Source organism: Salvelinus namaycush, chromosome 39 (assembly GCF_016432855.1).
Source record: "Salvelinus namaycush isolate Seneca chromosome 39, SaNama_1.0, whole genome shotgun sequence".
Taxonomy (NCBI): Eukaryota; Metazoa; Chordata; class Actinopteri; order Salmoniformes; family Salmonidae; genus Salvelinus; species Salvelinus namaycush.
The window spans coordinates 13,164,225-13,176,242 of NC_052345.1; the positions used below are offsets into that span (position 1 = coordinate 13,164,225).

Sequence of the window (12,018 nt, forward strand, 5' to 3'; positions counted from 1 at the left end):
TGCGTGTCTTCAGGTGTGTCTGTCTATGCGTGTTTTTCAGGTGTGTCTGTCTGTATCGGTCTGTCTGTATCGGTCTGTCTGCTGTGTCTTCGGTGTCGTCTGTGCGTGTCTTCAGTGTGTCTGTCCTGTCTGTGTCTGTTCAGGTGTGTCTGTCTGTATCGTCTGTCTGTCTGTGTCTTCAGGTTGTCTCTGTGCTGTCTCGGTGTCTGTGTTGCCAGTGCTGTGTCTTCTGTCTGTTCTCGTGTGTCCTGTCATCGGTTGTCGTCTTCCTGGTGTGTCTCTGTGCGTGTCTTCAGGTGTGTCTGTCTGTATCGTCTGTCTGTATCGGTCCTGTCTGTCTGTGTCTTCAGGTGTTTCGGTCTGTGCGTGTCTTCAGTGTGTGCGTCTGTGCGTGTTCTTCAATGTTCGTCTGTCTGTGTCTTCAGGTGTGTCTGTCTGTATCGGTCTGTCTGGCTGTGTCTTCAGGTGTGGTCTGTCCGTATCGTTCTGGTCTGTCTGTGTCTTCCGGTGTGTCCGGTCCTTATGCGTGTCTTCAGGTTGTGTCGTTCTGTATCGGTCCTGTCTTCTGTGTCTGTCAGGTGTGCGGTCTGTGTTGTCTTCATGTGTGTCCGGTCTGTGCGTGTCTTCCAGGTGTGTCGTCCTGTGCGTGTCTTCAGGTGTTCGGTCTGTGCGTGTCTTCCGGTGTGTCGGTCTGTGCGTGTCTTTTCAGGTGTGTCGGTCTGTGCGTGTCTTCAGGTGTGTCGGTCTGTGCGTGTCTCAGGGTGTCCTGTCTGTATCGGTCTGTCTGTGCCGTCTTCAGTTGTCGGTCTGTGCGTTCTTCAAGGTGTTGTCTCTGTGCTGTCTTCAGGTGTGTCGGTCTTCTTCAGGTGTGTCGTCTGTCTGTGTCTTCAGGTGTGTCGGTCTGTGCTCTCTGCAGGTTGTGTCGGTCCTGGTCTTTTCTTCTGTGTCGTTCTTCGGTTCGTGTCGTCGTGCCTGTGCGTGTCTTCAGGTGTGTCGTCTTGCGTGTCTTCAGGTGTGTCGGTCTGTGCGTATCTTCACAGGTGTGTCGGTCTGTGCGTGCTTCATGTGGTGTCGGTCCTGTGCGTGTCTTCTCAGGTGTGTCGGTCTGTGCGTGTCTTCAGGTGTGTCGTCTGTGCGGTCTTCAAGTGTGTCGTCTGTCGTCTCTTCGTGTGCGTTGTCTCTAGTGTGTCTGTCTATGCGTTCTTCCGGTGTGTCTGTCTGTATACGTCCTCTCTGTATCGGCTATGTCTGTCTGTGTCTTCAGGTGTGTCGGTCTGTGCGTGTCTTCATGGTGGTGTCCGGTCTGTTGCGTGTCTTCATGTGTGTCGGTCGTGTCGTGTCTTCAGGTGTTTGTCTGTGCGTGCCGGTTGGCGTCTGTGCTGTCTTCAGTGTGTCGTCTGTGCGGTGTCCAGGTGTGTCGGTCTGGCGGTCTTCAGGTGTGTCGTCCTGTGCGTGTCTTCAGTGTGTCGTCTGGCGTGTCTTCATGTGCTCGTCGTCGTGTCTAGGTGTGTCTGTCTGTATCGGTCTTCTCTGTGCGCGTCTTCAGTGTGTCCGGTCTGTGTCGTGTCTTCAGGTGTGCGGTCTGTGCGTGTCTTCAGGTGTGTCGGTCTGTGCGTGTCTTCAGGTGTGTCGGTCTTCTCAGGTGTGTCGTCCTTCGTGTCTTCAGGTGTGTCGGTCTGGTGCGTTCTTCGGTGTGTCGGTCTGTGCTTGTCTCAGGTGTGTCGGTCTGTGCGTGTTCTTCAGGTGTGTCGGTCCTGTGCGTGTCTTCAGTGTGCGGTCTGTGCGTGTCGCTCTTCAGGTGTGTCGGGTCTGTCTGTATCTTCAGGTTGTCGGTCTTGTCCTGTGTTCTTCAGGTGTGGTCCGTTCTGTACTGTGTCTTTCAGGGTGTCGGTCTGTGCGTGTCTTTCAGGTGTGTCGGTCTGTGCGTGGCTCAGGTGTGTCGGTCTGTGCGTGTCTTCAGGTGTGTCGGTCTGTGAGTGGTCTTCCAGGTGTGTCGGTCTGTGCGTGTCTTCAGGTGTGTCGGTCTGTGCGTGTCTTCAGGTGAGAATCGGTCTGTGCGTTCTTCAGGTGGTCGGTCCTGTGCGTGTCTTCATGGTGTGTCGGTCTGTGCGTGTCCCTTCGGTTTGTTGGTCTGTGCGTTGTCTTCAGGTGTGTCGGTCTTGCGTGGGGTTCCCTTCAAGGTGTGTCGTCTGTGCGTGTCTTCAGGTTGTTCGTCTGTCTGTGTCTTCATGTTGGTCTGTCTATATGCTGTCTTCAGGTGTGTCTGTCTATGCGTGTCTTCAGTGTGTCTGTTCTATGCGTGTCTTCAGGTGGTCTGTCTATCGTGTCTTCAGGTGTGTCGTTCTATGCGTGTCTCAGGTGTGTCTGTCTGTATCGGTCTGTCTGTTATCGGTCTGTCTGTCTGTGTCTTCAGGTGTGTCGGTCTGTGCGTGTCTTCAGGTGTGTCGGTCTGTGCGTGTCTTCAGGTGTGTCGGTCTGTGCGTGTCTTCAGGTGTGTCGGTCTGTCCTTCATGTGTGTCGGTTTCTGTCTGTCTCAGGTGTGTCGGTTGTGCGTGTCTTCAGGTGTGTCGGTCTGTGCGGTCTTCAGTGTGTCGGTCTGTGCGTGTCTTCAGTGTGTCTCGGTCTGTGCGTGTCTTCAGGTGTGGCGGTCTGTGCGTGTCTTCAGGTGTGTCGGTCTGTCTGTGTCTTCAGGTGTGTCGGTCTGTGCCGTGTCTTCAGGTGTGTTCGGTCTGTGCGTGTCTTCAGGTGTGTCGGTCTGTGCGGTCTTCAGGTGTGTCGGTCTGTGCGTGTCTTCAGGTGTGTCGTCTGTGCGGCTTCAGTGTGTCGGTCTGTGCGTGTCTTCAGGTTGTCGTCTGTGCGTGTCTTCAGGTGTGTCGTCGTGCGTGTCTCTTCAGGTGTGTTCGGTCTGGCGTGTCTTCAGGTGTGTCGTTCTGTGTGCGTGTCTTCAGGTGTGTCGGTCTGTCCTGTGTCTCAGGTGTGTCTGTCTATGCGTGTCTTCGGTGTGTCTGTCTAGGCGTGTCTTCAGGTGTGTCTGTCTATGCTGTCTTCAGGTGTGTCTGTCTGTATCGGTCTGTCTGTATCGGTCTGTCGTCTGTGTCTTCAGGTGTGTCGGTCTGTGCGTGTCTTCAGTGTGTCGGTCTGTCTGTGTCTTCAGGTGGTCTGTCGGTATCGGTCTGTCTGTCTGTGTCTTCAGGTGTGTCTGTCTGTATCGTCTGTCTGTCTTGTCTTCAGGTGTGTCGGTCTGTGCGTGTCTTCAGTGTGTCTGTCTATGCGTGTCTTCAGGTGTGTCTGCTTATCGGTCTGTCTGTCGTGTCTTCAGGTGTGTCGGTCTGTGCGTGTCTTTCAGGTGTGTCGGTCTGTGCCGTGTCTTCAGGTTGTGTCGGTCTGTGCGTGTCTTCCAGTGTGTCTGTCTGTCTGTGTCTTCAGGTGTGTCTGTCTGTATCGTCTCGTCTGCTGTGTCTTCAGGTGTGTCCTGTCTGTATCGCTGTCTGTCTGTGTCTTCAGGTGTGTCCGGTCTGTATCGGTCTGTCTGTCTGTGTCTTCAGGTGTGTCGGTCTGTGCGTGTCTCAGGTGTGTCTGTCTGTGCGCTGCTCTTCAGGTGTGTCGGTCTGTCTGTGTCTTCAGGTGTTCGGTCTGTCTGTGTCTTCGGTGTTCGTCTGTGCGTGTCTTCAGGTTGTGTCGGTCTGTGCGTGTCTTCAGTGTGTCGGTCTGTGCGTGTCCTTCAGGTGTGTCGGTCTGTACGTGTCTTCAGGTGTGTCGTGTCTGTTGCGTGTCTTCAGGTGTGTCGTGTCTGTCTGTGTGTCTTCAGGTGTGTCGGTCCTGTGCGTGTCTTCAGTGTGTCTGTCTATGCGTGTCTTCAGGTGTGTCTGTCTGTATCCGTCTGTCTGTTCTGGTCTGTGTCTGTCTGTGTCTTCAGTTGTGTCGGTTCTGTGCGTGTCTTCAGGTGTGTCGGTCTTTGCGTGTCTTTCAGGTGTGTCCCATTTCTGTCTGTCTGTGTCCTTCAGTGGTGTCTGTCGGTGTCTGTCTGTGTCTTCAGGTGTCTGTCTGTATCGGTCTGTCTTGTCTGTGTCTCGGTGTGTCGGTCTGTGCTGTCTTCAGGTGTGTCGGTCTGTCGTGTCTTCAGTGTGTCGGTCTGTGCGTGTCTTCATGTGTGGTCGGTCTGTGCGTGTCTTCAGTGTGTCGGTCTGTGCGTGTCTTCAGTGTGTCGTCTGTGCGTGTCTTCAGGTGTGTCGGTCTGTACGTGTCTTCAGGTGTGTCGGTCTGTGCGTGTCTTCGTGGTGTCGGTCTGTGCTGTTCAGGTGTGTCGGTCTTGCGTGTCTCAGGTGTGTCGTCTGTGCGTGTCTTCAGTGTGTCTGTCTGTATCGGTCTGTCTGTGCGTCGTCTTCAGGTGTGTCGGTGCTGTGCGTGTCTTAGGTGTGTCGTCTGTGCGTTCTTCAGGTGTGTCGGTCTGTGCGTGTCTTCAGGTGTGTCGGTACTGTCTTCAGGTGTGTCGGTTCTGTCGTGTCTTCAGGTGTGTCGGTCTGTGCGTGTCTTCAGGTGTGTCGGTCTGTGCGGTCTTCCAGGTTGTCGGTTGCTGTCTCGGTCGGTCTGTCTGTTCTTCAGGTGTGTCGGTCTGTGCGTGTCTCAGGTGTGTCGGTCTGTGCGTGTCTTCAGGTGTGTCGGTCTGTTGCGTGTCTTCAGGTGTTCGGTCTGTGCGTGTCTTCAGGTGTGTCGGTCTGTGCGTGTCTTCAGGTGTGTCGTGTCTGTGCGTGTCTTCAGGTGTGTCGGTCTGTGCGTGTCTTCAGGTGTGTCGTCTGTGCGTGTCTTCAGGTGTGTCGGTCTGTGCGTGTCTTCAGGTGTGTCGTCTGTCTTGGTTTCTTCAGGTGTGTCGGTCTGTCTAGCGTGTCTTCAGGTGTGTCGGTCTGTCTTGCGTCTTCAGGTGTGTCGTCTGTCGCGTGTCTTCAGAGTGTGTCGTTCTGTCTGATGCGTGGTCTTCAGGTGTCTCTGTCTGTCTCAGTGTCGTCGTCTGTCAGGTGTGTCGGTCTGTGTCTAGTGCGTGTGCCTTCAGGTGTGTCGGTCTGTCCATGCGTGTCTTCAGGTGTGCGGTCTGTCTTGCTTGTCTTCAGGGTGTGTCGTGTCTATGCGTGTCTCAGGTGTGTCTGTAGCGTGTCTTCAGGTGTGTCGGTCTGTGCGTGTCTTCATGTGTCGGTCCTATGCGTGTCTTCAGGTGTGTCGGTCTGTCTAGTGGTCTTCAGGTGTGTCTGTCTTTATCGGTCTGTCGTCTGTGTCTTCCAGGTGTGTCGGTCTATGCGTGTCTTTCAGGTGTGTCGGTCTGTGCGTGTCTTCAGGTGTCGTCTGTCTTTGCGTGTCTTCAGGTGTGTCGGTCTGTGCGTGCTTCAGGTGGTCGGTCTGTCTTGCGTGTCTTCAGGTGTGTCGGTCTGTGGTGTCTTCAGGTGGTGTCGGTCTTAGTGGCGTGTCTCAGGGTGTGTCGGTCTGTGCGTGTCCTTCAGGGTGTGTCTGTCTGTCTGTGTCTTCAGGTGTGTCGTCTGTATCGGTCTGTCTGTCTGTGTCTTCAGGTGTGTCGGTCTGTGCGTGCTCTCAGGTGTGTCGGTCTGTGCGTGTCTTCAGGTGTGTCGGTCTGTGCGTGTCTTCAGGTGTGTCGGTCCTGTGCGTGTCTTCAGGTGTGTCGGTCTGTGCGTGTCTTCAGGTGTGTCGGTCTGTGCGGTCTTCAGGGTGTGTCGGTCTGTGCGTGTCTTCAGGTGTGTCGGTCTGTGCGTGTCTTCAGGTGTGTCGCTGTCTGTGCGTGTCTTCAGTGTTCGGTCTGTGCGTGTCTTCAGGTGTGTCGGTCTGTGCGTGTCTTCAGGTGTGTCGTCTGTGCGTGTCGTCGGTCGTCTGCGGTTCAGGTGTGTCGGTCTGTGCGTGTCTTCAGGTGTGTCTGTCTTACGGTCTGTCTGATCGTGTCTTCAGGTGTGTCGTCTGTATCGTCGTCGTCTGTGTCTTCAGGTGTGTCGGTCTGTGCGTGTCTTCAGTGTGCGTCTGTGCTTGTCTTCAGGTGTGTCGTCTGTGCGTGTCTTCAGGTGTGTCGGTCTGTGCGTGTCTTCAGGTGTGTCGTCTGTGCGTGTCTTCAGGGTGGTCGTCTGTGCGTGTCTTCCAGGTGTGTCTTTCTGTGCGTGTCTCAGGTGTGTCTGTCTGTGTCGGTCTGTCTGTGCGTGTCTTCAGGTGTGTCGGTCTGTCTGTGCGTGTCTTCAGGTGTGTTGTCGGTCTGTCTGTGTCGGTGGTCTGCTCAGGTGTGTCGGTCTGTCTGTGCGTGTCTTCAGGTGTGTCGGTCCTGTCTGTGCGTGTCTTCGTGGTGTGTCGGTCTGTTCTGTGCGTGTCTTCAGGTGGTCGGTCTGTCTGGTGCTGTGCCTTCAGTGTGTCGGTCTGTCTTGCGTGTCTTCAGGTTGTCGGTCTGTCTGTGGTTCTTTCAGGTGGTGTCGGTCTGTCTGTGCGTGTCTTCAGGTGTGTCGTCTGTCTGTGCGTGTCTTCAGGTGTGTCGGTCTGTCTGTGCGTGTCTTCAGTGTGTCGGTCTGTCTGTGCGTGTCTTCAGGTGTGTCGGTCTGTCTGGTGCGTGTCTTCAGGTGTGTCGGTCTGTTCTGTGCGTGTTCTTCACGGTGTGTCGTCTGTCTGTGCGTGTCTTCAGGTGTGTCGGTCTGTCTGTGCGTGTCTTCAGGTGTCGTCTGTCGGCGTCTCCCGCCCCCTCTGTCTGTGCGTGTCTTCAGGTGTGTCGGTCTGTCTGTGCGTGTCTTCAGGTGTGTCGGTCTGTCTGTGCGTGTCTTCAGGTGTGTCGGTCCTGTCGGTGCGTGTCTTCAGGTGTGTCGGTCTGTCTGGCGTGTCTTCAGGTGTGTCGGTCTGTCTGTGCGTGTCTTCAGGTGTGTCGTCTGTCTGCGTGTCTTCAGGTGTGTCGTCTGTCTGTGCGTGTCTTCAGGTGTGTCGGTCTGTCTGTGCGTGTCTTCAGGGTGCGGTCTGTCTGTGCGTGTCTTCAGGTGTGTCGGTCTGTCTGTGCGTGTCTTCAGGTGTGTCGGTCTGTCTGTGCGTGTCTTCAGGTGTGGTCTGGTCTGTCTGTGGGCGTGTCTTCAGTGTGTCGGGTCTGTCGTGCCTGTGCGTGTCTTCAGTGTGTCGGTCTGTCTGTGCGTGTCTTCAGGTGTGTCGGTCTGTCTTGCGTGTCTTCGTGTGTCGCCTGTCTGTGCGTGTCTTCAGGTGTGTCGTCTGTCTTGCGTGTCTTCAGGTGTGGTCTGTCGGTCTGTGCGTGTCTTCAGTGTGTCGGTCGTTGTCTGTGCGTGTCTTCAGGTGTGTCGTGTCCTGTGCGTGTCTTCAGGTGTGTCGGTCGTCTGTGCGGTCTTCAGGTGTGTCGGTCTGTGCGTGTCTTCAGGTGTGTCGGTCTGTGGCGTGTCTTCAGGTGTGTCGGTCTGTGCGTGTCTTCAGGTGTGGTCGGTCTGTGCGTGTCTGTCCAGGTGTGTCGGGGTTTTTCCCCTGTGCGTGTCTTCAGGGTGTCGGTCTGGCGTGTCTTCAGGTGTGGTCGGTTCTGTGCGTGTCTTCAGGTGTGTCGGTCTGTGCGTGTCTTCAGGTGTGTCGGTCTGTGCGTTCTTCAGGTGTGTCGGTCTGTGCGTGTCTTCAGGTGTGTCGGTCTGTGCGTGTCTTTTCGGTGTGCACGGTCTGTGCGTGTCTCAGTGTGTCGTCTGTGCTGTCCTTCAGGTGTGTCGGTCTGTGCGTGTCTTCAGGTGTGTCGGTCTGTGCGTGTCTTCGGTTTCAGGTGTGTCGGTCTGTGCGTGTCTTCAGTGTGTCGGTCTGTGCGTGTCTTCCAGGTGTGGTCGGTCCTGTGCGTGTCTTCAGGTGTGTCGGTCTGTGCGTGTCTTCAGGTGTGTCGTCTGTGCGTGTCTTCAGTGTGTCGGTCTGTGCGTGTCTCAGGTGTGTCGGTCTGTGCGTGTCTTCAGGTGTGTCGGTCTGTGCGTGTCTTCAGGTGTGTCGTCTGTGCGTGTCTCATGGTGTGTCGGTCTGTGCGTGTTTCAGGTGTGTCGGTCTGTCGTCTTCAGGTGTGCGTCTGTGCGTGTCTTCAGGTGTGTCGGTCTGTGCGTGTCTTCGGTGTGGTGTGTGTCTGTATCGGTCTGTTTGTGCGTGTTGCGTAACCTACGTCCACTGGGACAGGTAGCCTGGTAGGTGATCCAGCCTTCGTCGTTGGTGCACACCGTGTGTTGACGTCGGGACCCCAGGGCATGTAGGGGAACACGTCAAACAGGTCCTTCAGCTCCTCTGGGGACAGGGCACAGTCCCCGGTCCTGAAAAACACACACACCTCACGGGTCATTGGCCATCTAAAAACATAAGGACCACACACTAGCTTGACCACTCGATTATGGTTCATTCACTGCCAGCAGGTTTAAAACAGTTTGACTGTTGTTAGCCTGAAATGTTGGCTCCAAATTCAAATGGTCTCATTTACCACAGGAAAGGTCAATACCTTTCATGTTTGTCGAAGACACTCTGGAGGAAGAGGTAGGCATTGTGATTCGCTCGTGGTGCAGTCTGGAGGTACTTCAACCTGGAGGTTACGGTAAGAGTGGGGAACACACACACGTCAGATGGAGATACTGCAAGCTTCCATTGAGGACGCTAAATTGAATCATGTGTCCTTATTATCTCGTAATCTCTGCGTATTCTCCATCTGACTGTGTGTGTTCCCCACCTCTACCGTACCTCCAGGTTGAAGTACCTCAGACTGCACCACCGAGTGAACACAAGCCTACCTCTTCTCCAGAGTGTCCTTCGACAACACATACAGGTATTGCTTCCTGTGGTAATGAGACATTTGAATTGGGAGCAACATTCAGCTCTAGACAACAGTCAAACTGTTTCTAAACGCTGCTGCAGTGGAATGAACCATAAATCGAGTGGTCAAGCTAGTGTTGTGTCCTTATGTGTTTAGATGCCAATGGACCCGTGACTGGAGTGGTGTGTTTTTCAGGACCGGACGTGTGCCCTGCCCAGAGGATCTGAAGGACTGTTTTTGACGTTTCCCTTACATGCCCTGGGGTCCCGAGTCAACAACACGGTGGAACACCACGACGAAGGCTGGCATCACCTACCAGGCTTACCTGTACCAGTGACGTAGGTCTCGCCACACGCAAACAGACCGATACAGACACCCCACACACCTGAAGACACGCACAGACCGACACACCTTAAGACACCACAGACCGACACACCTGAATAACAGACAGACGACCACACCTGAAGACACGCACAGGACCGACACACCTGGAGACGCACAGACCGACACACTAGCCTGCAAGAGAAACACTGAGCACAGGACGACACACCTGAAGACACGCAAGACCGACCCCTGAAGACACGCACACGACACGACAACTGAAGACAACGCACAGACGGACACACCGAAGACACGCACAGCACCTGACACACCTGAAGACACGCACAGACGACACACCTGAGACACGCACAGACGACCACCTGAAACGCACAGACCGACACACCTGAAGACACGCCACAGACCGACACACCTGAAGAACACCCCAGCCGACTATGAAACCGACAGACCGACACACTGAGACACGCACAGACCGACACCCTGAAGACACGCCCCACACCTGACACCAGGACACACCTGAAGACACGCAAGGAACCGACCCACCTGAAGACAGCACAGACACGACACACCGTGAGACACGCACAGACCGACACACTGAGACACGCACAGACCGACACCTGAAGACACGCACAGACCGACAAAAAACCACTGAAGACCGCACAGACGACCCGACAACCTGAGACACGCACAGACCGACACACCTGAAGACACGCACAGACCGACACACCTGAAGTACACGCACAGACCGACACACCGAAGACACGCACAGACCGACCCTGACACACCACCCTGAAGACACGCACAGACGACCGACACCCTGAAGACACGCACAGACACGACACACCTGAAGAACACGCACGACGACGAACGCACACGCGAAGACACGCACAGACAGACCGACACACCTGAAGACCCGCACAGCACAGACGACACACCTGAAGACACGCACAGACAGACCGACAAACACTGAAGACACAAGCACAGAGACGACACACCTGAAGACACGCACAGACAGACCGACACCCGAGACACGCACAGACAGACCGACACACCTGAACACGCACAACAGACGCACGAACCTGAAGACAAGCACAGACAGACCGACACACCTGAAGACAGCACAGACAGACGACACACCTGAAGACACGCACAGAACAACCGACACCCTGAAGACACGCAAGACAGACCGACACACTGAAGACCGCACAGACAGACGACACACCTGAAGACACGCACAGACAGACCGAACACTGAAAGCAGCGCACAACTAGACAGAGCGTACGACACCTGAAGACACGCACAGACAGACTCGACACACTGAACCCCCGACACAGCACACGAAACAAGACAGCGACACACACCTGAAGACACACACAGACCACCCGACCAGACGACACGCCACAGCAGCACTGAAGACACGCACAGACAGACCGACAACCTGAAGACACGCACAGACCAGACCCGAACACCTGAAGACCCCAGACAGACCGACACACTGAAGACACGCACAGACGAGAACCGAGCACTCACACACGAATGAAGACCGCACAGAAGGACCGACACAGCTGAAGACACGCACAGACAGACCGACACACCTGATACGCCATCGCACAGACACACTGAAACCGACAGCACCGACAGAGACACGCACAGAAGACCGACACACCTGAAGACGCCAAGACCAACCGACACACCTGAAGACACGCACAGACAGACCGACCACCTGAAGACCGCAATACAGACCGACCGACACCTGAAGACACGCACAGACGACCGACACACCTGAAGACACGCACAGACAGACCGCACACCTTAAGACACGCACAACGACCGCACGACCTGAAGACACGCACAGACAGACCGCACACTGAAGACACACATGAAGACCGACACAGACAGACACACCTGAAGACACGCACAGACAGACACCTGAAGCACGCCAGACCGACACACCTGAAGACACGACAGCCGACACACCTGAAGACACGCACAGACCGACACACCTGAAGACACGCACAGACGCACGACGACAGCACCACTGAAGACACGCACAGACCGACACACCTGAAGACAACAGACAGACAGACGGACGATACAGACAGACACACTGAAGACACAGACAGAAGACGATACAGACGAACACCTGAAGACAGCGCCAGACCGGACACACCTTGAAGACACGCACAGAACGACACACCTGGAAGCAGCACAGCAGACACACCTGAAGAACCTCACAGACGCACACCTGAAGACCGAAGACCGACACACCTAAACAGCACAGAGACCGTCACACCTGAAGACACCGCACAGACCGACAACTGAAGACACGCAACAGCCCTAAAACAAGAAAAACCGACACACCTGAAGACACGCACAGCCCGACCACACTGAAGACACGCACGACCACACACCTGAAGACACGCCACAGACCGACACCCTGAAGACCGCACAGACCGCAACACGGGGCTGTAAGACACGCACAGCCCGACCTAAGACACGCACATGAAGACACGCAGACGACCCCTGAAGACACAGACAGACAGACGACTACAGACAGAACACCTAGACACAGAAGACAGACCACCTGAAGAACACGCACAGACCGACAACCTGAAGACACGTCACAGACCTACACACCTGAAGACACGCACTAGACCGACACACTAACGCCGTGGAAACCGAACACTACAGCGACACTGACGACACTGAAGGACGCCAGACCGACACACCTAAGACACGCCACAGACCGACACACTAATAAGACAGCCCGGCCACCAAGCACGCACAGACCGACACCTGAAGACAAGAACAACAGGACGCGACAGACAACACCTGAGACACAGACAGACCGAGACACACCTATTCGAACGACAGCGACACAACTGAACCGACAACCA

The 12,018-nt window shown here is 55.2% G+C and overlaps 1 protein-coding gene across 2 annotated transcripts in view; it reads right to left on the minus strand.

Moving 5' to 3' along the window:
• The window catches only part of LOC120032661 (mitochondrial Rho GTPase 1-A-like), an 81,117-nt gene that overhangs the window by 22,989 nt on the left and 46,110 nt on the right, over positions 1–12,018 (minus strand). The window lies entirely within an intron of this gene.